The sequence below is a fragment of the Syngnathus scovelli genome, chromosome 14 (genome assembly GCF_024217435.2).
Source record: "Syngnathus scovelli strain Florida chromosome 14, RoL_Ssco_1.2, whole genome shotgun sequence".
In the NCBI taxonomy this organism is placed as follows: domain Eukaryota; kingdom Metazoa; phylum Chordata; class Actinopteri; order Syngnathiformes; family Syngnathidae; genus Syngnathus; species Syngnathus scovelli.
The window spans coordinates 566,182-589,228 of record NC_090860.1 but is presented as its reverse complement, the minus strand read 5'-3'; positions in this window follow the sequence as shown (position 1 = coordinate 589,228).

The following is a 23,047-nucleotide window of genomic DNA, read 5'->3' as shown; positions in this document are numbered from 1 at the left end:
TTACTCACTCTCATTGCTCCTGGCCTTCCCCTCGGATCTAAATACCCACTTGAGCTGTTTGTTGCCATTATTAGTTTTAGTTCCCTTTTTTTTTTTTTTCTCTCTCTGTCGTAGTCCCTGTCTCTGAGCTGTCAGGCTCGAATGCCCGACGGCTGCCCGACTTCTCCTTTTAATACGACGTTCCGACCACCCCTCTTGCGGGTCGTCATTTGCCTAACTAGAGACGCCCCTCTTTCGCGGGGGTCGAATAAGATCTTCTTAATGCTTCCTTTTATGGCAATGCACAGAGTCGTTGCTATCCCTATCAATGCAAACCCTACTAGCACCCACGCCCAGATTGGCCCCAGTACCATTTCCAACGCACCAGTGATCACGTCCCCAAAGGCCTCAACCGCGGCACTTGTTGCTGACTGCAGCGCCGCCCCTATCTTCTCATACCAAGTGCAATCATGAATATTGTCTCCATGACCACATTTTATCCAATGCTCTGACGGGGAGAAACATGTTCCATTATTGAAAATTCTATTGGGGCCAACCCAATCAAAACCTATAAACTGCCGCCCCTCACACAGACTCTTTCGGAACGCACGCCCCTCAGCAATCTGCATCAGCGCAGGCAGCCGATAGGGGATAGACACTGGCTTGCCCAAATTTAGCAATCCTTCATTTTGTACCCAGGTACTACAAGGCACCCGGTCTCTAGCGGGCTGCCGCCTCCACCTGTTTTGTGGCGAGACGTACTCCCACAAAGCCCCCTCCACACTTCTGTATCTCTCATCTTGATATTTATCTAAACAATATTCTTTCCAATTAGGCAGTGTAACACATTGTTCACGAGCTAAGGCAATCAAACATTTTGTTTTCTCAGTGTTACAAGTCATCGCCCAGGGCCGAGGATTCACATAGATATATGGGGAATATATTCCCGTGGGCTTGATATCAGTCTCTTTTGAATACACTGTTGACATATATTGGTATTGAACCCAGTAATTTGTTGTTACGTTTAAACAGGGTATAACCCATTGCTTCATCTCATACCCGTTAAATCCCCACCATGTTTTGGCGGGGTCCCGAACGTTTATCTCAGACCATGCCTGTAAAATTCCTTTCACTGTTTTGTTTACTAAGAGACTGGCACAGTTGTGAACCCACCTGGTGCCCAAGACGGATCGCTTGATCTCATCCAGGTCACATCTTGGTGACTTCCCAACTGTCCAATCCCTCCCATGCAATCCAGCATAAATTTTGCCCACTACACATTGGTCAATTTTATCAAATTCTCCCGGAGTTACCGTCAACAGATCGGCAGGAGTGGGTAACCGTTGAACCCATAAGTGCCTTGCCGATGGGTACAACCGGTGTCTGCCCTGGTCACTGCTGGGCACAGCGATCTGTCTCTGTTCCAGCCATAACCAGGGAAATGAACTATTTAGCCAAAATTCAAAATCCACTGGTTCCTTATTTGGGTTGAACTTCCTCCCTCCCCTTGTTGACACTGCGACAGGGGACTTCATCTTTTGGAATTTATAGGCCCACATTATCACATGATAATTATTCTCACAAAATTGTCCCACATTAAAGTAACACGCATTTAACCTACTAAAAACTCTCTGACAGTCCCAAAATACTGGCTTCTGGCTGTCGGACAGGCTTCTCGGCACCCGGTTAAGGCGACGCTTACTTGAATAATCCTGAGTTTTTTCACAAACCAAATCTAAACAACTCCAGCACGGCTCCCATCCGGGATAAGTGCCACGGCACGTGGAGTTTTTCATTGGGGCCGGGAATGAAAATTCATCCGGCATTTTCCCACTCTTTTCCCAATACCCTCCTTTTGATTCGGGCAACGGGACACACGAGGCATTGCTATACCATTCCGCATGCTCCTCGCCCACTTTTAAAATCCAATTTCTTTTAACAATTTTCTCTTCACGTTTGTTCTTGCAAATCAAGCTTATCGTTAGATTAGCAAAGTTTTCTGGCGCTTTGAAGTACCTCATATCACAAGCACTGATGTTACTTATTTTTTGCCCTGTCCAATTCACGAGACCCAAATGATCGGGAAAGTGAGTTACTTCACTCACTATTTCCCTTTTTGTCTTATATCGTCTTTCCTCCTCGTCTCCTGCGCGCGGAATTGCTCCTGGTTTCAGTGGCAAGGCTATCATCTTCTCTCGTCGTCGCAGCACCGATGTCCAATATTGTCTGGTAGCGATGTCTGGTGCTATGGATGTATTCCATTTCACGGTGACGCTTCCAAAGTCCACTGCCCAACAGGTTTGATTGAAGAGCCTCGTTCCATCGTACTCGATATTGATCATCTCCATCGGATCATAGCGGGCCGCGCTCTTCCAAAGTGTGAAGCTGAGTAGGATGCCTGTCAAAATGACTGACAGTATTATAGCTGTCAGCCAATCCGTCATCAGGGTCTTCTTCCATGATATCGCTGGCTGAGGAAAAATAGATGGTCTCCATTCAATTGTGTTCCAATCCATTGGAGGGTTGTCGGGTAAATCCGGTGGTTCGTCGCAAAAAGGCGAAGTGCTGGGAATCTCATACCCGCCGTCTGCACATACAGTTATTCTTCGCCTTTCAAAATTTGGCTCTGGATTTCTGCTCACGGGAACTGCATTCGCGTAGAGTGGCTCCAGAGCTATCCATTCCCGGTTTGCATAAATCTCTTGTTCCTCTTGCGCAAAAAACGGATTCCTCCCGTTTTTCCCATCGTTGTCTGTGGAAGCCCCGGTCCCGGGGCTCAGCCTACCCGCTGGTTCCACCGGGTTGCAGCCAGCGGGATCATCCGTGTAGCCTGGGGGGGTCATTGGTGACTCCCCACTCTCCAGGCTCATTGTTCTCTTTCTCTTGACTCCGCGCGGGAAGTTCATGGTTGGTCACTTCTCAGGGCTGAATGAAGATCTGGTTCTTCTCTCCCGGCTTTATAGGGGATCTTCCAGCCCCTCCTCCTTCCCTGGCTCCTCCCTTGTGCCAAGGAAAACGTCCACCTCCTTGGCCAAGGTGGTCACTCCTTCCGCTGTCCCCGTCTGGTTTTCTTTCTATTATTGATTATGTACAGTCCATTAATGATACATTGTTATCATACTTTTATATACACATGTATACATACACAATTACATGTCTATTCATTTACATATACACGTATGTACACATTCTTCTCTTTTTTTTTTTTTCAGTTGTCTCCCCCCTGGGAATCTGGCCGCCTCCACAGCTTAACCAACCCCTCCACTGCGGCTCGACCCCTTTTTTTCTTTTGAGGGTCTGTCTCTTTAGACCGCAGTGTATAGTAGGAGGCCGCTTGAGCCAACGTTCCTAGCGGCCTATCAGAGGTGGACGGCCCTGGTTCCCCCGGCCTGGTGTCTACCGCATCTTCTGCCATGTTGCTCTCTTGGCCACCGGCTTGTTTTCTGGTTTCGGAGGCTTTGCGCTTCATTTCTGCCAGCACTGGACATGTCTTAAGGGTGCGGTGACGCTCCGGACCCCATCTGGTGTTTCCTTTTCCATCACATCCCGGCGTGGGACACACCTCGAGGCTCCCCACATAGATCGGACAAGCTCTAAATGAGCGGTGGTAAGTTGCCCCTGGTCGTGTGCTACCGCTTCCGTCGCAGCCAGGAGTAGAGCAATTTGCCGGATACAATTTCGTCCAATCAAAAGGGGTCCAGTCCTGTAGAATCTTCCCGGGTCGGTCACTTACGCCACCACTTTCCGCCTTTGGAAACAGGTTTTCCTTCTGGACTCCTGTCTCTGGCGGGAGAGAAGTTGTTGGCTTTTCCACTTGGATTCCTACTTCTAGCGGGAGAGAAGTGGTTGGATTCTCTACTTGGACTCCTACTTCTGGCGGGAGAGAAGTGGTTGGATTTTCCTCCGTCACCAACGATTGGAACATGCTTCCTCCAGCTGGACATCCCTGTGTCCACTCCTGGCTGGGACCTTTATCCCATTCTCTTGCTTCCGACCGGTCAAGGTCATCTGTCTCCTTGGCCTTTCTTTGAGGTTCTATCGCCGCTACCGTGCCGTGCTCCTTTCTTGTTTGTATTTGTTCACTAAGAACATTCCGCATCTGGGACCCGGCGTTTCTTATGGCTACAACTTGGCTAAGCCTTTTGGCCTCCAATTTGATTCCCAGTGAATATATTCCTTCGTAAGGAATGATGGCCATTTTCACTGTAATCCTTACCAGTGCTGCTTCACCCTCATTCACTATAAGGACTGATCCAACTTTATTCCCAGGGGCAAAACAGTATATTCCTTTTTTTGTCACATACTGGAAGTCCTTGTTACACATGTCCAAAATACTTCGATAGCAGTACATGTTGCTCACAGTCGGGCTTGTTTCCGCAGGGGCTGCCTCCACTTTGACCAATGGTGCGTCCTTGCACGCCAACAACTGGGCTACAGCCCGAGCCCAAGTCATGGGCCTCCAGGGTCCCTCAAGCAGGTCCCCAAGGACTGCGGTTCCTCCTGCGGAAAGAACCGACTCACGAGCAAACAAGGCCATTTCGTCGGCCTCTTCTGTATAACTGTCGGGGGCAGGCCGGCCGACTGGCCTTGGCCAAGGCCAACAATGGCCCAAGGCCAGATAAAGGTTCTTCATGGCCTGATTATTATCATATGCCGGCCAAGATGCCCCTCCCAACACTGGATAGAGGGTCGCCAGGGGGGTCATTGCCCTGGTGATTTGCCATCCCTCTGCTTCTCCGACTTTCAATAATTTTCCTCTTGCCATGTGTTCTAAACACATGGGGCAATATTCCAGCTCATCGCCGTCCCAAATACACGTGCACGAGCTAATTTGTCGAGCCCGTACATCCGTAGTTGGTCCGATCTCCCACTGTGAAAAGAACACCATTCGTGTCAAAATGGTAATTCGACACTGGTGGCATATCATGGCATCTAACACTTTGACTGGAAGCTTGTCCTCATTCCTCTGGGCAAATTCCAGTTCTCTTACATCGGTGGTCAGTACCGGTGGCATCATGAAGCCTACTCCCGACCACATAGTAGGCAACAGGTTGGGTGTCAAACAAATGACACACGCTTCGTCGACCCATGTCCAGTGAAAATGTTCTGGTCCACCGGGTGTGCTACCCCGCTTGGCCAATCTCACCAGATTTAGGGCTCTCCCGGTTTGGATCCCATTTGGCGTTCTTCTTACGATGACCGCACCTTTGTGTGCGGCCATGCGCACGAAGGCCGGGATTATTCTGTAGTCCGTTGCCATATGTTATTTAAATTACTTCTTGGCTTGAATCGGGTCAGCCGATAACGGCTTCAGCTGTTCAACTCCTTGGATACCTTTCTTCTTTAGTCGTACTGTGTTCCTGTCCAAGACTTCACTAACGATGTCCGAGCAGTCGTACTTGGCCTTCACTGCCGTGTTGCTGTTCAGGTCCCTTGACTTGATCCACACCTTCTGTCCAACGCTGAACCGACACTTCTCTTTATCCTGGGACGGGCTGTCTTGGGTTCTGCCCACTTCCTGGGACACAAAGAGTCGTTGATTGAGTTCTTCGGACGGGGAGGGCCGGCTGCTCCTACTCCTCCCGTTCAGGTCTGCAACCAAATCAAGTAGTTTAGTACTCCACTCTTTCCCGTTTGCATTTTTTCCCAACCAGGTTTTGACTAGGCCAATACTTCTTTCTGCCACTCCATTTGCCTGTGGTGTATAGGGAGGCGAATAGACTCTGACTATTCCCCACCTACGACACCATTCGTCTACCTGGGCGTTTTTGAAATGAGTTCCATTGTCTGTTCTCAACTCTTTTGGGATTCCTAGCCACATGCACCCATCTTCTAGTGTCTTGATCACACTGTTTGCATTGGCTTTTCTCACTGCTTTCAGCCCGACGTGTCCTGACATCGAGTCTACCAGCACAACCAGGTATTTTTCACCCTTTGCGCCACTTATTCCCATGGGGCCAGCTACGTCCATACAAACCGAGCCCCACGGCACAGTACTCCTGATCGTCAATCCGTCCGTGCGTCGTCCTCTTCGCCCTGCGTTGTATTTGTTGCACGGATTACAATCCCGCAGAACCGCACGAATCATTCGGTCAGGGACCCAGAGTTCCAGCTTCTCTAACTCTTTCCGCGTAGGCAGTGGACCCGCGTGGCCTAGTGCTTCATGCACTGCCGACACGACTTGCCTCACGCTCTTGTCTGGGACCACTTTTCCGCGAGGGGTCTTGTCCCATTTTTCTGCTCCTACAACTATTATCCTTCTTTCCTGGACGTATCGATCAACTTCGTTATTCCCTCTCCAATGAGCTCCTTCTTTTACATGAGATTTCTGGTGAACCACATCCAGACTCATATTTAGCCGTAACTCAGCTATTTTTTTCCACACTTCATAGTGGGCCACTAGTTTTCCTTTCGCGCCCTCAAAGCCATTCTCTTCCCAAATGGCTAGATCGAACTTGAGAGCTTGCGCGCAATAATGACTGTCAGTTATAAGTCTTACGCGTCCAGCGTGATTTTTTTCTGCTTCTAACAGTCCTTCCAGCACTGCCGTGGCCTCTCCTGCTTGCGCGCTGCCGGGTGTCTTTCCTTTGCGGCGGCAACGCTCCACTCCATTCTGCTTCAGAATAAACCCCCAGTGGGCATTCTGCTCTCCTTCCTTTTTTGACCCATCGGTGTAAAGAGTCCATTCATAGGGCTTCTCTTCATCCATATTCTTTTTGGGTATCGGCTTCTTTGTGGAGGTTGTATTTGGTCCTATTTCTAAGTCGGGGTCTAGTAGGATGTCTTCCCATCTGCCCCATCGGATGTTGGTCGCTTTAGTGCTCTCGATTGTAGTCTTTCTTAGAAAACGATGCACGTTACTTCCGGTCTGGACTTTGATACCTTGTCCCTGGGCCAGGTCTTTTAAATTACTCCAGTACCTTGCCAACACTGCAAGTTCTTTCTCCTCCTGGGGGAATTTTTTCTCGACGCTGGACAGGGTGTAGGTCCACAAGGCCACCAACCCGGCACCTTCGTTGCTGACCGACACCATTGCATCATTTTCTTCGCACTGCACCTTTGCGACCAGTCTTCCTGTCAAACTTCGTGGCTCAAGCCGCACGGCTTCTCGGACGGCCTGTTTCAAATTATTCAAGTTCTCATTGTCTTTGTCTGACCACTGCCACTTTGTTGGTTTCTGGCCCTCCGGTGTTTTCTTCAAGCGGCCGTACAGCGGCCTTGCATGTTTCTGATAGTGAGGAATATGATCCCGCACATAATTGCACAGTCCAAGTATTCGCTGCAACTCTGTTTCTGATCTCGGGGGCGAAATCTGTTCAATTTTCTGTCGAAATCCTTCTGAGATTCCTAGGTTCTCAGTCACTTGGAATCCCAAGTAATCCACTTGGAATCGAGCTAGTTGGCATTTCTTGAGATTCAGCTTGAGGCCGGCAGCGGAGACTCGTTCCACCACTTTCTGCAGCAAGTCCAAATGTTCTTCCTCTTCGTCATTTGAAACAAACACATCATCGATGTACACCGTAACATCCAAACCACTCAAAACTTGTAAAACCGCTGATTGAAACACATTTGGGGAGTTTTTGTATCCTTGTGGCAATCTTTGCCACACGTATGATTTCCCTTTATGCGTGAATGCTGTTTTTCCTTGTGATGTTTTGGCCAGTCGTAGTGAAAAGAACCCGTTTGCTAAATCAATGCATGATTTGTATTTCTTCACTCTTAGCGTCTTTAGGGATGCCTGGGGATTTATGAGGCTAGCTCGATTAGCCACCGTCCGGCGGTTAAGAGCTTTAAAGTTGATAACTGGCCTCCATCCTCCCCCTGACGCCTCTGGTTTTTTCACTGCCTGAATCGGGCTGTTGGTCACTGGATTTGATTCTTCCCGAATGATGCCAAGCTGTAGAAGTTCCTTCACGATTGTTTCCATTTCAGCCACTGCTTCGGGATTCAAGGGATATTGTCTCACCGGTGGATGCACTCCTCCTTCAATTGTGTGGATGTATTTTGATCCAAGGTCACCACAGTCGTTCTTGAAATACGCCACAGCTGCCCTTTCCAATATGGCGGTCAGTTTCTGCTTCCCATCTGGAGACAGGTCGCTGTTTTGGACCAATTGGATCCGGACGGAGTCCACATCCACAGGTTTGTACCACTCATTCAGTGGCATGGTTTTAGTTGGACCCACTCGGACTGTTTTTGCTTTAATATTTTCCAACCTTGCTTTTACTGGCTGACGCTGATGTGCTGGTTTTTTCAGATCTTCGGCGTCTCTTAATGTCAGTAAATTGTGGGGCCCTTTCACCCAAACGATTCTTTTCCAAACTCCAATTGGCATGCTGGTCACTGATCCATCTGCCATCATAACAGTTAGGTGTCCTATCACTTTCAAGGCTTTGCGGGTCATCGACACCTCAGCTCCGGTATCTACTAAATATGGAGCTCCATCAATATCAGTGTAGAGATTGTCTCCCTCTCTGTACACGCCTGACAGGGTGACCCGCGCCTCTTTTTCACTTATTTTCTGGGCCCAGCAGGGGCCGCAGCCTTGCGAGCCTCTGCCAGGGCCTTTCTTTCTTCTGGTGACATCTTGTCATACACATCTTTTGCCACATAACCAGTTGAATTCACTTTACCATAAGGGGGTTTGGGATTCTCTCGGGTGTTTTGTCTCTGATTATCATTAAATTTTTGCCCCTTCCCATAAGTTGGCTGTGGTGGTGGTTTCCGACTTGCTTGTGTATCTTCTGTGCGAGTGCGAGTGCTGCCCGATGGATTCGGCTTTTGTCTCTCCATGTAGTGTTTTGTTACTCTGTCCCATTTCTTTATGGATTCTTCGATTCGTGCCAGAGTTGCCTCCGCACCCAGCTTCACAAAAGTGGTGTCCTTGTCCTCGGTAACTGCTCTCAATACTCGCACGTATCTGTTTGGGCTTATCACTTGTTTCAACTTATGCCACACATTCAGCAAGGTGAGACCCTGTTTTAATGCTTCTTTAGCTCTGGTTATATGTGCATCTTCGTCATCTTCTTCATCATCCACCCACCTCTGGTAGGCTTCCTGGGCTGTCTCATCCCGTCCAATGGGCTCGGCTGTAATATATTGCAGCCACAACTTCTTTGACAACTCTCCGCCCGGACCGTCTTTGATTACTGGCCAAGTTGCCAATAAATATTCTTTGACGCTTTCTTTTTGGTACTTTACGCGTACCATTCCTTTTAAAGTTTTAAAGGCTCGTGTCTCTCTTTCCAGGTCATTTCCGGGCATCCCTGTATTTTCCAGATAAGTCGCTCCCAGTTGTGTGGTGCTCGGCTGAGCTTGTTGGGTGAAGTTTCCAATTATGTTGGTTTGTGTGGACATTGCGGGATTAACAGCGTGTGTGTCCAACTCTTCACACGCTCTTAGTTCTGCTTGAGCGGCATCATATACACCCTGCTTCATCCTCCGCAACAATACGTCATACATTACGGTCACAAAGCCTTCCCTAAAATTTTTTGTCAAATCTGTGTAACTTACTAGGGTGTGGTAGGCTGGTGTGTTTAACACATTCATCGCCTCCCTGTAAGTTAGCTTCACCGGGACGTCTATATTTCCTTCTATTTTTTCCCACCAGGCTGGTGGGAAGGGGTATTCTTTCTGCCTAACTTCTGGGATATAGGTTTTCCTTCCATCCTTGGTTTCCACCCATCCTAATTGAACCTCCCTTGCCAGCCTTTCCGAAGCCTGGAAGATGCTTAACACCGGCTGTTGCTTCTTGAATCCTTTCCGGGTTGCTCCTAGCACAACTCTCGGTGGGGGGTCATTAGGATCAGGAGGGCCCACTGCCGACATCACCGAAGCCTGATTTTCCTCTTCGGAGACCACGTCATCACTCGAGGTGGCCGCCTCCCTGTCTTCTCCCTCTCCATCATTATTACCCTCTTCCTCTTGGGATGTATGAGCATGTTCAGTGGCCCCAACTCCGGTGTTCCTTGATTCTATTTGTTGACGTGGGCCCTGAACCGTGGAGGGTCTATTTTTGGGAGTAGACGTCAGGCGTGCTCGGTAAGAGGTACCAGCCACTTCTCGGTTTGATCTTAAAACCACTCTCCTCTCTCTTTCAATTCTTCTCCCTCTTTCCTGAGGTGGTTTCTCGGGAGCCGGGACCTCAGTTGGTGCCGGATCCGGCCCCCCCGGTTTAGTTATCTCTGGGTTGATTTTGTGGGTCACGGTTTCGTCCTCATCCCCTGTAGTTGGGGATGGTGTCCTGGACCGTACGGTCCTCTTTTGCAATTCTGGGGTGGCGTTTGAGGCTGCCCCTTTTTCTTCTTCTGTTCGAATTGTTTTGGCTGATGGATGAGGCAAGACTGTCACCTTACGTTTTGTTTGCTGTTCCATCTTCTGCTCTTTACGAGCCACCTGTAGCGCTTGGTCATATGTGGCTTCCAGGGCTACCAATTCCCTTTCTCTTCTTTGAGAGGCTGATATTGCCAACACCAACTCCAGCCCTTCCACTGCTGTGATCGGGGTGGATATCTGCAGCTTATAAGCTCCTGCAATTGCTGTTTCCGCAATTTTCCATGACATCCGTCCAGATCTGACGCCATTTACTTCCGTAACTATTCTTCTGGCCCCCCTCTCGATGGCAGCATCCACCGCTCTCTCCAGAATTTTTGTCATCATCTTCAGGTAATCCTGCTGGTCCAGGTCCGCACTCCACTTCTGCACGACGGCATGTATTATCATGTGATATTTTGATCTTCCCCCACTTGTGAAGATGAAGGTAAGATCCTCCGGGACATGTTCCATCTGCCGTCTTGCATCTTGTAGGTCCTCAATATATTTTTCACCGGCCATCAACCTCATCCGTGAATCAAAGGTCTGGTTCCAGGCACGGAATTTGTCGTTGGTGAAAACAATGAGGGCGTCTCCTGTCAGTGACCAAATATCTCCGACAAACTGGCACATCAGCACTCCGTTGCCCACAATCACTTTCTTGGTTGATTCTTCCGGTAAAGACGGTAGGGGGTCTTTTCTAATAAGGGGATTGAGCTTTGGTGCAAAGGCGCCTTCGCGCCTGGTGTCCTTGGTCTCCCATAGCTCCTCTGTGTCCTTGCTCGTGCCCAACCCTTCTTCCTCTTTAGGCACTTCCTCTTCGTCTTCACTGGAGAATACCGGCTGATCAGTTCTTTTCTCCAAAATACTTCTCATCCTCGCCAGGTGCTGCATGCACTCGTAATAGCGAGGCACTGCCTGCACTTCTCCCGGTAATGGAGTTGCAAGCTCGCTCTGGATGCCAGATTCGTTGGTCAGCATTTTCACTATTGAGTCCAAGTCTGTACTTGTACTTATTATTTTTCTCATATTACATTCCTCCACCATTTTTGCCCCCCATTCACACCAGTCAGGCGCTTCTCTTCGAGTGTAGCCCCTTTCAGGGTGGGCTGACACTATTATTGTTAGTCCATCTTCTCCTGGCTGCTCGGCAAAAAATCTTCCATCTTTCTCGATGGCTTCTTCCATTCGCGTTGAGAGGCATTCCGGCTCTATCGACGGGTTAGATCCCACTATGTACTCAGTCCATTTCTGAGGCCACTTCTCCAAGCCTCCTCCATACAATATTACACATGCTGGTTCCTCATGTCGTCTCAGAGGGTCTGGATTAGACCCCTCCTTTCTGGTTCCTTCCATAGGATTACCAGGTTCGAGGTCCAGTCCTCTTCCACCGCTAGCCATCTCTTTAATGAATAGCAGGTTTTTTTTCAGTTGTAGGGTCGAGCTGTGTTCTTTCGAAGCCTTTCCGTGTGCACTCGGGACAGGGACGATACAGCTCTTAGTTACTCAGCGGCGCCTTTTGCGTCGCCTCTACTCAGAACACCAATATGAGAACTCTTGCCTCACTTATTGATGCTCTCAACGGCGGGATGCACGTTTTTTTTTTTTCTCTTTTTTCCCACCAGGTTTTTCTACTGACAGGAAATCCTAACAAGGGTACATTCAACAGCAAATTCTAATTCAAATGTTATTGTAGCGAACAGGAAATGACGACTAATCATCAGCCCGAAGCCCCTCAGCCCTTCAATTCTTGGGAACCTGTAAGTCACAGCAGGTCGCCAACAGTTAAGGGTCATGAACCATATAAGCCTCAGAAGAATCGTTGTGGCCGATTTTTGACTGTCTGGAGAGTATGTACGTTTACTACTCCTGGTGAGCTTCAATTGTCGTCCTCAACAAGCGGAAAAAGGAAAAGGGCGGAAAGAAGGGGAGGAAAAAGAAAAAAAAAAAAAATCCTTTTGTGAGTTCAGCGGACAAAAATCTGTAATCCTCTGATGCGTCCGGGAACAAAAAAATTTGTAATCCACACAGGTGTCCGGAAACAAGAAATTTGTAATCCACACAGGTGTCCGGAAACAAGAATCTTTGTAATCCACACAAGTGTCCGGAAATAAAAAAAATTTGTAATCCACACAGGTGTCCGGAAACAAGAAATTTGTAATCCACACAGGTGTCCGGAAACAAGAAAATCTTGTAATCCACACAGGTGTCCGGGAACAAAAATCTTTGTAATCCACACAAGTGTCCGGGAACAAAAAAAAAAAAAATTTTCGTAATCCACACAAGTGTCCGGAAACAAGAAATTTGTAATCCACACAAGTGTCCGGAAACAAGAAAATCTTGTAATCCACACAGGTGTTCAGCAACAAAAATCTTGTAAGGGGGAAATTAGTATATATTATAAAATGAAATTAAGAAGGAAAAAGGGAAAAAGAAGAGAGGAGAAAAGCCTACTTTCCTTTCTTTTTTATCTTTCAAAATAAAAAGCCCTCTCTTCTGTCGGTCTCCTAACTATCTGCCTCCTCCTCGGCTTTGGTTTTGGCATGAAATCTAAAACATTTGCAGGCTCCTCGTCGACTGGTTCATTTTCTGTATTTATACCCAATATCCGTGCCCATGTACCGGCCCCTCTGGCTTTTGCAAGTTCTGCTGCATACTCTGCGTATACTACAAACATTACTTTCAGCACCCCATACAAGTACAAGCTGTGAAGGAACTCCTCCTTACTCATGCTTAAAGTAATGTGCTGAGGGGCATCGGTCACCGTTTACTATGACACAATACAGTTCTAATCCTCCCGTGCTAATAAGGTTCTTTTCTAGGAAACTCTATTCCTTAAAGAGACTGTACTTATGTCACTCAAGGCCGTTCTGACATTTATTTGTATCAGTGAGCGGAATTAAGACAGTTTCTGGGAAGAAAAAACTGAAAAACTCCACACAGGTTCGTTTTGGAGCTGTGAGCAAAACAAAAAAACAAATGTTCTTCTATTGTCTCATTTTTATTTTTTTTCTAAACTTTTACTCACAACCCCCCTCCTACTCGTTGGGCGCCAAAATGTCAAACGCACCTCTTGCAATCAGGTGCCCCCGGCTTCCCAGTAACGGGTTCGTTTTAGCCGGGTTCGGAGATTCGTCCGTAATCTAACCACCCGAGTTAAATTAACTCCTCCGGAATCAATCTAATTTCTGTACGACGCCAATCCCTCTCAAGTCACCCGAAGCGCGTGCCGAGTAACTCAATTCGAGGCAGGACTTCGAAGTGACCGCATCGTATTGATGGCTCCCCGCTAATGTTTGAAGTTCTTATTCGTTACGGATATTTTTTAGATGTCTTTGTTAAGACCTCAGGGATTCGTTTGTATAGCGCACCCAAGCACTAGTTTTGCCGAAGTAAATGTTCATACGGGTCCGTTCCACTTGGTCGCTCATGCAGCGAGCCGACCAACTTTTTTATTCGAAAGAGAATCGAATTAATAAAAGTGTGACAATAATAGCATTTTAGAAGAAAATTAATGCCCTTTATATTATTAATTCTAACCTCGTATACGTAGATTTAGCACTTGACCGTCGGAGTTCTTCACCCCACTTAATTGCTTCGAAGAGAATAGCGACCTTCTTACCGAATAAAAATGTCGTGCTGTCTTTAGATTTGCCCAATAATTAATTTGGAAGGCAAGTCTATTTTTTGATCGTGTCCTATTTAACTTTTGACGCGGCCCGACAAAAGGGGAACTGGGCCGCGCCCGACGGACAATCGAAATATTTTTATTCTCCTCCAACTCCACTGATTTATTTCAGCCGTCGTCGTTAATTTATTTAGAAGAAGTAAATTTCCAACAATTCACTTCTAACGAAATCCACTCCTCCTTTAAATATTTACGAAAGTTATTTAATTCTCTAACTGGCTCAGAGTTACTTTTTACACGGCCCGTCAAAAAAGGAGAACTGAGCCGCGCCCGACGGACAACTGAAATATTTTTATTCTCCTCCAACTCCACTGATTTATTTCAGCCGTCGTCGTTAATTTATTTAGAAGAAGTAAATTTCCAACAATTCACTTCTAACGAAATCCACTCCTCCTTTAAATATTTACGAAAGTTATTTAATTCTCTAACTGGCTCAGAGTTACTTTTTACACGGCCCGTCAAAAAAGGAGAACTGAGCCGCGCCCGACGGACAACTGAAATATTTTTATTCTCCTCCAACTCCACTGATTTATTTCAGCCGTCGTCGTTAATTTATTTAGAAGAAGTAAATTTCCAACAATTCACTTCTAACGAAATCCACTCCTCCTTTAAATATTTACGAAAGTTATTTAATTCTCTAACTGGCTCAGAGTTACTTTTTACACGGCCCGTCGAAAAGGGGAAGCGGGCCTGAGCCTTTCAAATAGTCAAACAACTTTTCGTTCTACACAAAATAATAATCCGACTTAAACACTTCCGTTGATTTATTTTATTTAAATCGGCCCCAAACCATCGGTTGCATATTCAGTACAAATCCGCGTACAACGAAGTAAGTAATATACAAAACACATTTATTGAAGAAACATGGAATAAAATTACAAATCTCAATTACCCCAGAAACTGAACAATTTCACTCACTGATACCCGTGTTAATAAAATCATTCAATCCCAGAACAATTCGATTGCAAAACACAGTTCATAAAAAAGGGAAGCGGTGATTACCAGCTGCGTGCTATTTTTGGTGAAAGCAAAGTCGAGTGATCAGTTCGATCTTGCTTCTAAATCCAAATTAAAGAAACAGGCTGGCCACGAGGAATCCGGCGGCCCGATGACTATTCCCCCCTCACGCTAAAATACATAAAAAATATAAATCCCTCTCACCTATTTCTCTATAAAGTTGTCCAGTCCAATTTTTGGGAGTAAATCCAAGTTAATTTCAGTCCAGCGATCCTGCGTCTCACACAAAGATCTTCGGGACTTTGGAAAAAAATCTTGAAACTCCTCCGGGCCTCTTCACGTATAAGCGCTCTTTTGGGGAAAAAAGCCCTGAGGCTACTCCAGCAGGACCTTTTATAGACCTCTCCGTCTCCCCCCCTCCCCTTTCTTTTCTCCTGTACTTTCCCTATAGGGTAAGACTGCCCAATTCTCCCACGCGTATAGAAGGGACTGTCCAGAAATCCCACGCCTATGGAGGGACTGGCCTTTAGCAGCTGTTTCCGCCCTGACCACGCAGTACTTTCCACCAAATGCACAGCTAGTGGCAAAACCTTTCACTTCCCCTTTTCACCTTTGACCTACTTTCTGTTACATGACTTGTTTTCACCTTTGACCTACTTTCTGTTACATGAATTGATCGAATTGACAAATAATATTGCTTTAAAGCGGTTACAGAGTACATTTTTAGCCAAGCAAAAAAATCAAAAAATTAAAATCACATAATAAACATTTCATTTGTGCTTCTCCAAACAATTTATGTCACGCCACTATTCTCAGTGACGGGTCCCTTGATCGAATTGACAAATAATATTGCTTAAAGCGGTTACAGAGTACATTTTTAGCCAAGCAAAAAAATCAAAAAATTAAAATCACATAATAAACATTTCATTTGTGCTTCTCCAACCAATTTATGTCACGCCACTATTCTCAGTGACGGGTCCCTTGATCGAATTGACAAATAATATTGCTTAAAGCGGTTACAGAGTACATTTTTAGCCAAGCAAAAAATCAAAAATAAAAAACACATAATAAAAATTTCATTTGTGCCTCCATGCGTGACTTACACTCTGACACCGTGTTCCTCTTTTCTATTTTAACTGGTCTAGCTTATCCTGGCCTCTCTTTTGGTCTCATGTTTTGGTCTGGCGCCATCTTTTGGACAAATTTGGAAATATCAGCTCTGTCAATTTATCCCTGTGAACAATCCATATTCTACCATTTGGACCATCTCTATCTCCATGTTACACGACACCCTGTGTGGATGTTGTTGTATCCCTTGTCTCCGATCCCTAATTAACAGGCTAATTACAACTGCTATCTCTCCACCAGCTGAGACTTTCCCGTTGCTCCAAAGGGATGACCTTTCGATCGACGCGGGTTCCTTCTCTAGTGACGACCCGGTCGACGACTCTTTTGTGGTAAACCTGTCCGGTTTGTTTCTTAACCCTAGCTTTGCCGATTATGACTCAGTTTCCTCCCGTGTGTAAGTTAGTTCTTGCGAAGTGTGATCCCTCGGCTGAAAATCTTTTTGAAGTGGCCATATGGGTGATGAGTTGTTCGCCGGGAACTTATGATAATACAGGGGGGAATTGTTAGATAAATTGTATATATATGTTATCATGCGTTCCCTAATGAGTACTTATTAATAAAGTTATTGCGCAGAATGCTTGCTGTTTTTTCTTGCAGACATCACCCAGTTCACAGCAAGTCAAACGATGCTGTCTGGAGCTTCCTGACCTTCTACACATCTGGGAATCCAAGAAAGTTGTTGATGTCTGCACATGTCATTTTGTCTATGCACTCTTTTCTCCTGACTACTTTGTTTCCCATAACATTCACTTTTCGTTTCTCATGGGATCCTGTCCGCGACTTCTAGTTTCACATAGAATCTCGTTTCTTCACTCTCGAGACTAGCCCACGCTTTCCCCCCCACCTATCAGGGGCTAGTCTCACATTGTAGGTAGGGCATTCCTTAATAAAAAGAGAGGGGTGTAACCATGACCTTTAGTGTATTTTGGATTGCTGTAAGTCTGGATGCACTCCTCGCGAGAAAAGATCAACATTCTGTCTCACTGGTTTTTGTCTGCTGATCCTTGTGCTGAATCTGAACCTAACAGGGGAGACTGGTGCACAGACAGTCACCACACTGTCCTTGACAGATCGGGGTCAGAATCCAGTGGCAAGGAGACCAAGACGACTGGTGACCCTTTTCTGCTGCAGCCTTCATCCGCCTTCCCAGCCGTTGTGACGCCACCCCTTAGGTCAGCCATCATCCTCCGCCTGGTCTACCGTTGAGGTCTTCACTATTTACCCATAGCTGGAGCTGTTTACCCACAGCCGGGACAGTGGTCGATGGGCAGTAGGGCGTGTCCACACACCGGTGGACCTACATGCCACATCTCTGGGGCCCACAGCTGCTCCGAGATCCTGCACAACTTGGCCTGGGACCGCAAGGTGCCAGTTACCGTGTGTGGCTACGAGGAGGCGTGTGCAAGTCTTGGCAATGGAGAGGCTGTGTACCGGCTGAGGAGGCTTATACACTCGGCTCCTCTTTTCACCCCCGGAAACAGAGGGCTAGCCGGTGGCGGTAGCTGAAAGTAGAAAAGTAGCAAGCAGAGGCAGCATGCACAAACTACAGGCACTACTACTCCAACACTACTGCACTGACGCATCACATGCCCTGTGTGTTGATGGAACACACACACAGACACACAGCTCTTGGGTATGACTATTTGCACCTATCGTCCGCCGTGTGCATCTGCCGCAATCAAACAAAATGGATGCGCCACACCCATGATGCATGCAGTTTGCGTTACGGAGTAAGGACATTTCTGGAAAGATACACGACGCGTAATTCATTTATTTCAGACGACACATAAACGGATAAAAACAACTTTTAAAGTGTTCTTTTATCAAAATCTTTGATTTCGGTTGGCCCCCCCAAAAAAATGCACAGGCGCCATTATGAAATGTGCTTCCAAAATTATTTACCAGATGACATTATAACTGTAAGCACTGATATGTACTGACCAAGTAAGATCAGTAATATTGAATCATTGCCCAGTGTTAATTTGTAGCAGTCATGATATGCTACACACTCACAGAGGGCAACAGTTAGTACATTTTTTTTAAACTTTGGTGTGGATGAACGGGGCCTTTTGCTCCACACCAAACCCGGCTCCAGAATTTTCATCGGGGCGGAAGTGCACACCAGCCCACAGTTGGAGGAAGAGGCCAGGGCCCTGGTCTACCCCAACTCATCTCCTCAGGTATCATCTCCTCAGGAGGTAGTCAAAAAACTACCTGAGGAGATGGGTGTCACTGGATGGCAAAGTAACCGATGTAAGTTACATGCACCCACAAATGCACATGTACACACATGTATTTGTGTACACTTGTGATGACATGATGCATGTGCAATAATGTACATGCATGCGCATGCAAAGCTCCCCCCCCCCCCCCCGCCCCCCCCCACCCACACACACACAAAATCATTGAAATCCTCTGTTTAGTACTAAGGTACCAAACGTTATTATTTTTTTGTCATCTTTAAGGTTGTGTACACAGACACAGGACACACTCATTGTCAAACACAATTATTGTAATTGGGATATCAATTTGGTCCACTTTAGATGCGTCCAATCTGCATGGTGCATAGACATGCCAAAACGTTTAACAATAAAGTATTTCAATCTAAATTTGAACTCAATATTGGAGCTTTTGCGATTTTTCATTGGGTCACCGTCAGACGCAACTCAGTCAAGTGTTATTTTCAGCCATATTTTTATGTCATCCTCTCACTTCTCAATTGTTGTCAATTTCGACTTTAAATCATGAGTTTAGTTAGGCATGATGATTTTTTATCCCATCATGACGACTTTAAATCTCACCATGATGACCCTAAATAACATCATCAAAGCGCCAGATTAACTTTTGGCAATGGATACTCTAAACCATAGGTGTCAAACTCAAGGCCCCGGGGCCAGATACGGCCCGCCAAATCATTTTATGTGGCCCGCAAAGACAAATTGTGCATCAACTTGTGTCAATACTAAAATTGCAAATTGTCTTCACTTTTAAAAAAATAAAGATATTGATCAAGTTTTATTATCATGCATCTTTTCAAATATCTGCTTTTACTCGTCTCTGATTTCAAAACTGTTGTTATTCATCAGTTTGTTGTGTAGCTTATACTGTATATCATATATTGACAGTCATAATGGCCTTCCGAAGGAAACTATGATTATGATGCGGCCCTCGACAAAAATGAGTTTGACACCCCTGCTCTAAACGCTTTCATTTAGGTGCACCAGCACTAAATCTAGGTGCGCCGACATTTCACTTATTATTTCTACATTTTTCAACCGATTCAACCCATTCCAAAGCATTTCCATCCTTCCAGTTTGACATTCACATCATTCAGCACATTAAAATCATATTGGGGACATTTTCAAATTTCCCAAATTCTCCTAAATTTCGTTTTTCAACTCTAATTTCTACATTTTTCAACCGATTAGACCCGTTCCAACTTTCAACTGTTCATCATTTTCCTACCTATTCCACAACTTCCCACTTACCAAAAATTCCACATTTTCAATTTTGAAATTCACACCAAATTTTCCAAAATGTCCTTTTCCCCTTCTAATTTCTACATTTTTCAACCGATTCAACCCGTTCCAATTTTAAACATCATTCTGCAGCTGTCACGTGCTGGTGCCACCTGCGACGGGACCACGCCCCCCTGTCAGTGGGATCACCGTCACCTGCCACGGGTTCATGGACAGCGCTATATCAGCGCCGCCAGCGCAGACCCGAGTGCCAGTCTGTCCCTTGATGCTGCTTCGCTCATCATTCCCGGAGAGAATTGACTCACTTGACTACTCGAAACCCTCGCAGAATCGTTGTCCTCTCCAGCCCGATCGCCGCTCCAGCGCCAGCTGTTCCCATCATCCCCTTCAAATAAAGTCCGTCGTTACGCACTTGGCTGTACTGTCCGATCCTTAACAGTACAGACTGGCCAACACGATGCAGTCAGCGAACGACGAGACGGCATTGGGCCGACTGGAGCGAGCCGAGACCGCCATCAGCAGCCTGTCCGCCGACATCCGGAACCTGATCGAGGTTGGTCAGCAACAACAGCTGCAGCAGCAGGAGATGGCCCAAGCCCTCCAGAGACTGTCGGTGGCTGCGTCCCCGGCTGTTACGGCACCCCCGCACCGCCCGTCTGCCGAGGCCAGGAGGCTCGTGGACGTCCCGGAGCCCCGCCTCGGCAACATTGAAAAGTTCAACGGCGATCCCAAGCACGTGAGGGCGTTTGTGACCAACTGTCGCATAATGTTCAGCCTCCAGCCCGTCACGTTTGCGTCAGAATCAGCCAAGGTCGGTTTCGTTCTAACCCACCTCACGGGCGAGGCGCGGCTATGGGGTTTGGCAGAGTATGAACGGATGGCCCCGGCATGCGATTCCTTCGACGCCTTCGCAGAGGAATTGCTCTTCCTGTTCGACCTGGGATCCGCCGCCGAAGACGCCGCCGAGGAACTGGCGACGCTGCGTCAGGGTAGCCGATCGGTCGCGGAGTACGCCCTTAAATTCCAGACGTTGGCCGGCAGCAGCGGATGGAACGCGCCAGCGCTCGTCAGCACGTTCCTAAACGGCCTCGCGGACTATATGAAGGACGAACTGGTGTCGTACGATCGCCCGCGAACCCTGAGGGGCGCGATGGACTTGGCGGCCCGAGTAGACCGGCGGATCCGGACGCGGCGGCGCGATCGGGAGAGGAGGTCCCCGCGGAATCCGCGTGGCCACATTCCTCCCTCTGCTGGGGACCCGCCCACCACTCCACCCGCCGAGCCCATGGATCTGGGAGGGGCTCGGGTCTCCTCGGAGGAGCACCGTCGACGCCTCTCGCTGGGCTTGTGTTTTTACTGTGGGGAGGGGGGCCATCGGGTGGCGGGGTGCCCGCTAAAAGGCCGGAGCTCACGCGGCGTCGGGGGATCCGCGTGAGCTCGACCAGCACCGGCTCTCCCAGTCCCAGCACGCTCACGCTGCAGGCACGTGTCCAGCTTGCGGGGGGCGACCAGAACGTGGCAGCCTAGGTGGATTCCGGCGCGGAGGGGAACATCATGGACATTAGCCTGGCGCGTCGGTGGGGTGTCGGCTTCCTCCCTCTGAGCCCGCCCATTCCCGCGCGTGCCATTGATGGCCGCCTGATTGGCGAGGTGGCGTTCGTGACAGAACCGGTTAAGGTACTGCTCTCCGGCAATCACCACGAGACCATCCAGTTTTTTCTTCTTTCCCTCCCAGGACAGCAGCTCATCCTGGGGCACCCTTGGTTGCGGCAGCACAACCCGGTGCTGGACTGGGAGGTGGGGGTTGTACGGCAGTGGAGCGAACGCTGCCATCGAGTGTGCCTGAAGGCGGCCACCAGCCCACTCGGCAGAGCCCCGCCCAGGTACAGTCCCGACATCTCCAATGTCCCAGCAGTTTATCACGAACTCAAGGAGGTTTTTAGTAAAGCCAGGGCCGCTTCTCTTCCTCCACACCGGTCCTACGATTGCGCCATCGACCTGTTGCCCGGCACCTTCCCTCCCAAGGGGCGCGTCTACTCCCTGTCCGCTCCTGAGCGCCGGGCTATGGAGGAGTACATCCGGGAGTCCCTGGCAGCCGGCATCATACGGCCGTCCTCTTCACCTGCGGGAGCGGGGTTTTTCTTCGTGAAGAAGAAGGAGGGCACGCTCCGTCCGTGTATCGACTACCGGGGAATAAACGCAATCACCGTAAAGAACCGATACCCTCTGCCTCTTCTTTCTTCCGCCTTTGAGAGCCTTCAGGGTGCCACCATCTTCACCAAGCTGGATCTTCGCAACGCCTACCACCTGATCCGCATCCGGGAGGGAGACGAGTGGAAGACGGCTTTCAACACCCCGAGCGGACACTACGAGTACTTGGTGGTTCCGTTTGGGCTCACCAACGCCCCAGCAGTTTTCCAGTCACTGATAAACGACGTGTTACGAGACATGCTGGACAAATTTGTGTTCGTTTATTTGGACGACATCCTCATCTTCTCCCGCTCGCTTCCTGAACACATCAAGCATGTTCGGGCGGTGCTGCGACGCCTCCTAGAGAATTCGCTCTACGTGAAGGCAGAGAAGTGCGAGTTCCACACCTCCTCTGTCAAATTCCTCGGCTACGTGGTGCGTGAGGGATCCATCGAAATGGACCCTGGGAAGGTGGAGGCGGTCACGTCATGGCCTGTTCCCGAGACACGCAAGCGGCTGCAACAATTCTTAGGTTTCGCGAACTTTTATCGCCGTTTTATCCGTGGATACAGCACGGCGGCCGCGCCACTCACCGCCCTTACCAGCCCCGCCTCTCCATACAAATGGACAGAACGGGCAGAACAAGCATTTCAGGAGCTTAAGAGGAGGTTCACATCCGCTCCCATCCTCAGAGTTCCCGATCCCGACAGACAGTTCGTGGTCGAAGTGGACGCCTCGAACGTGGGTGTCGGGGCGGTGTTGTCTCAACGCAGCCGCCAAGACGATCGTCTCCATCCGTGCGCCTTCTTCTCTCGCCGTTTGTCAGCCTCAGAACGGAACTATGACATCGGTAATCGGGAGCTCCTCGCCGTCAAGTTGGCTTTGGAGGAGTGGCGACATTGGCTGGAGGGCGCCACCACTCCGTTCATTGTCTGGACCGACCACCGCAACTTGGAGTATCTGAGATCGGCCAAGAGACTGAACGCGAGACAGGCACGGTGGGCTCTGTTCTTTGACCGGTTTGAGTTCTCACTTTCCTACAGACCGGGTTCCCGTAACGCGAAGGCGGACGCCCTGTCGCGTTTGTTTCCTGGTGGGGAGGAGGGACAGGGTCCGCCTCCCACTATCCTCCCGAGCTCGGTTCGGGTGGCGGCTATTACATGGGAGATCGAACGCCAAGTGGAAGCCGCATCACGCGATCAACCCGGCCCTAGCAACTGCCCGGAGGGTCGCCTGTTCGTCCCTGAAGGCCTGCGATCGGCCGTGCTGCAATGGGCGCACGACTCACGCCTGGCCTGTCATCCCGGCGCTGCAC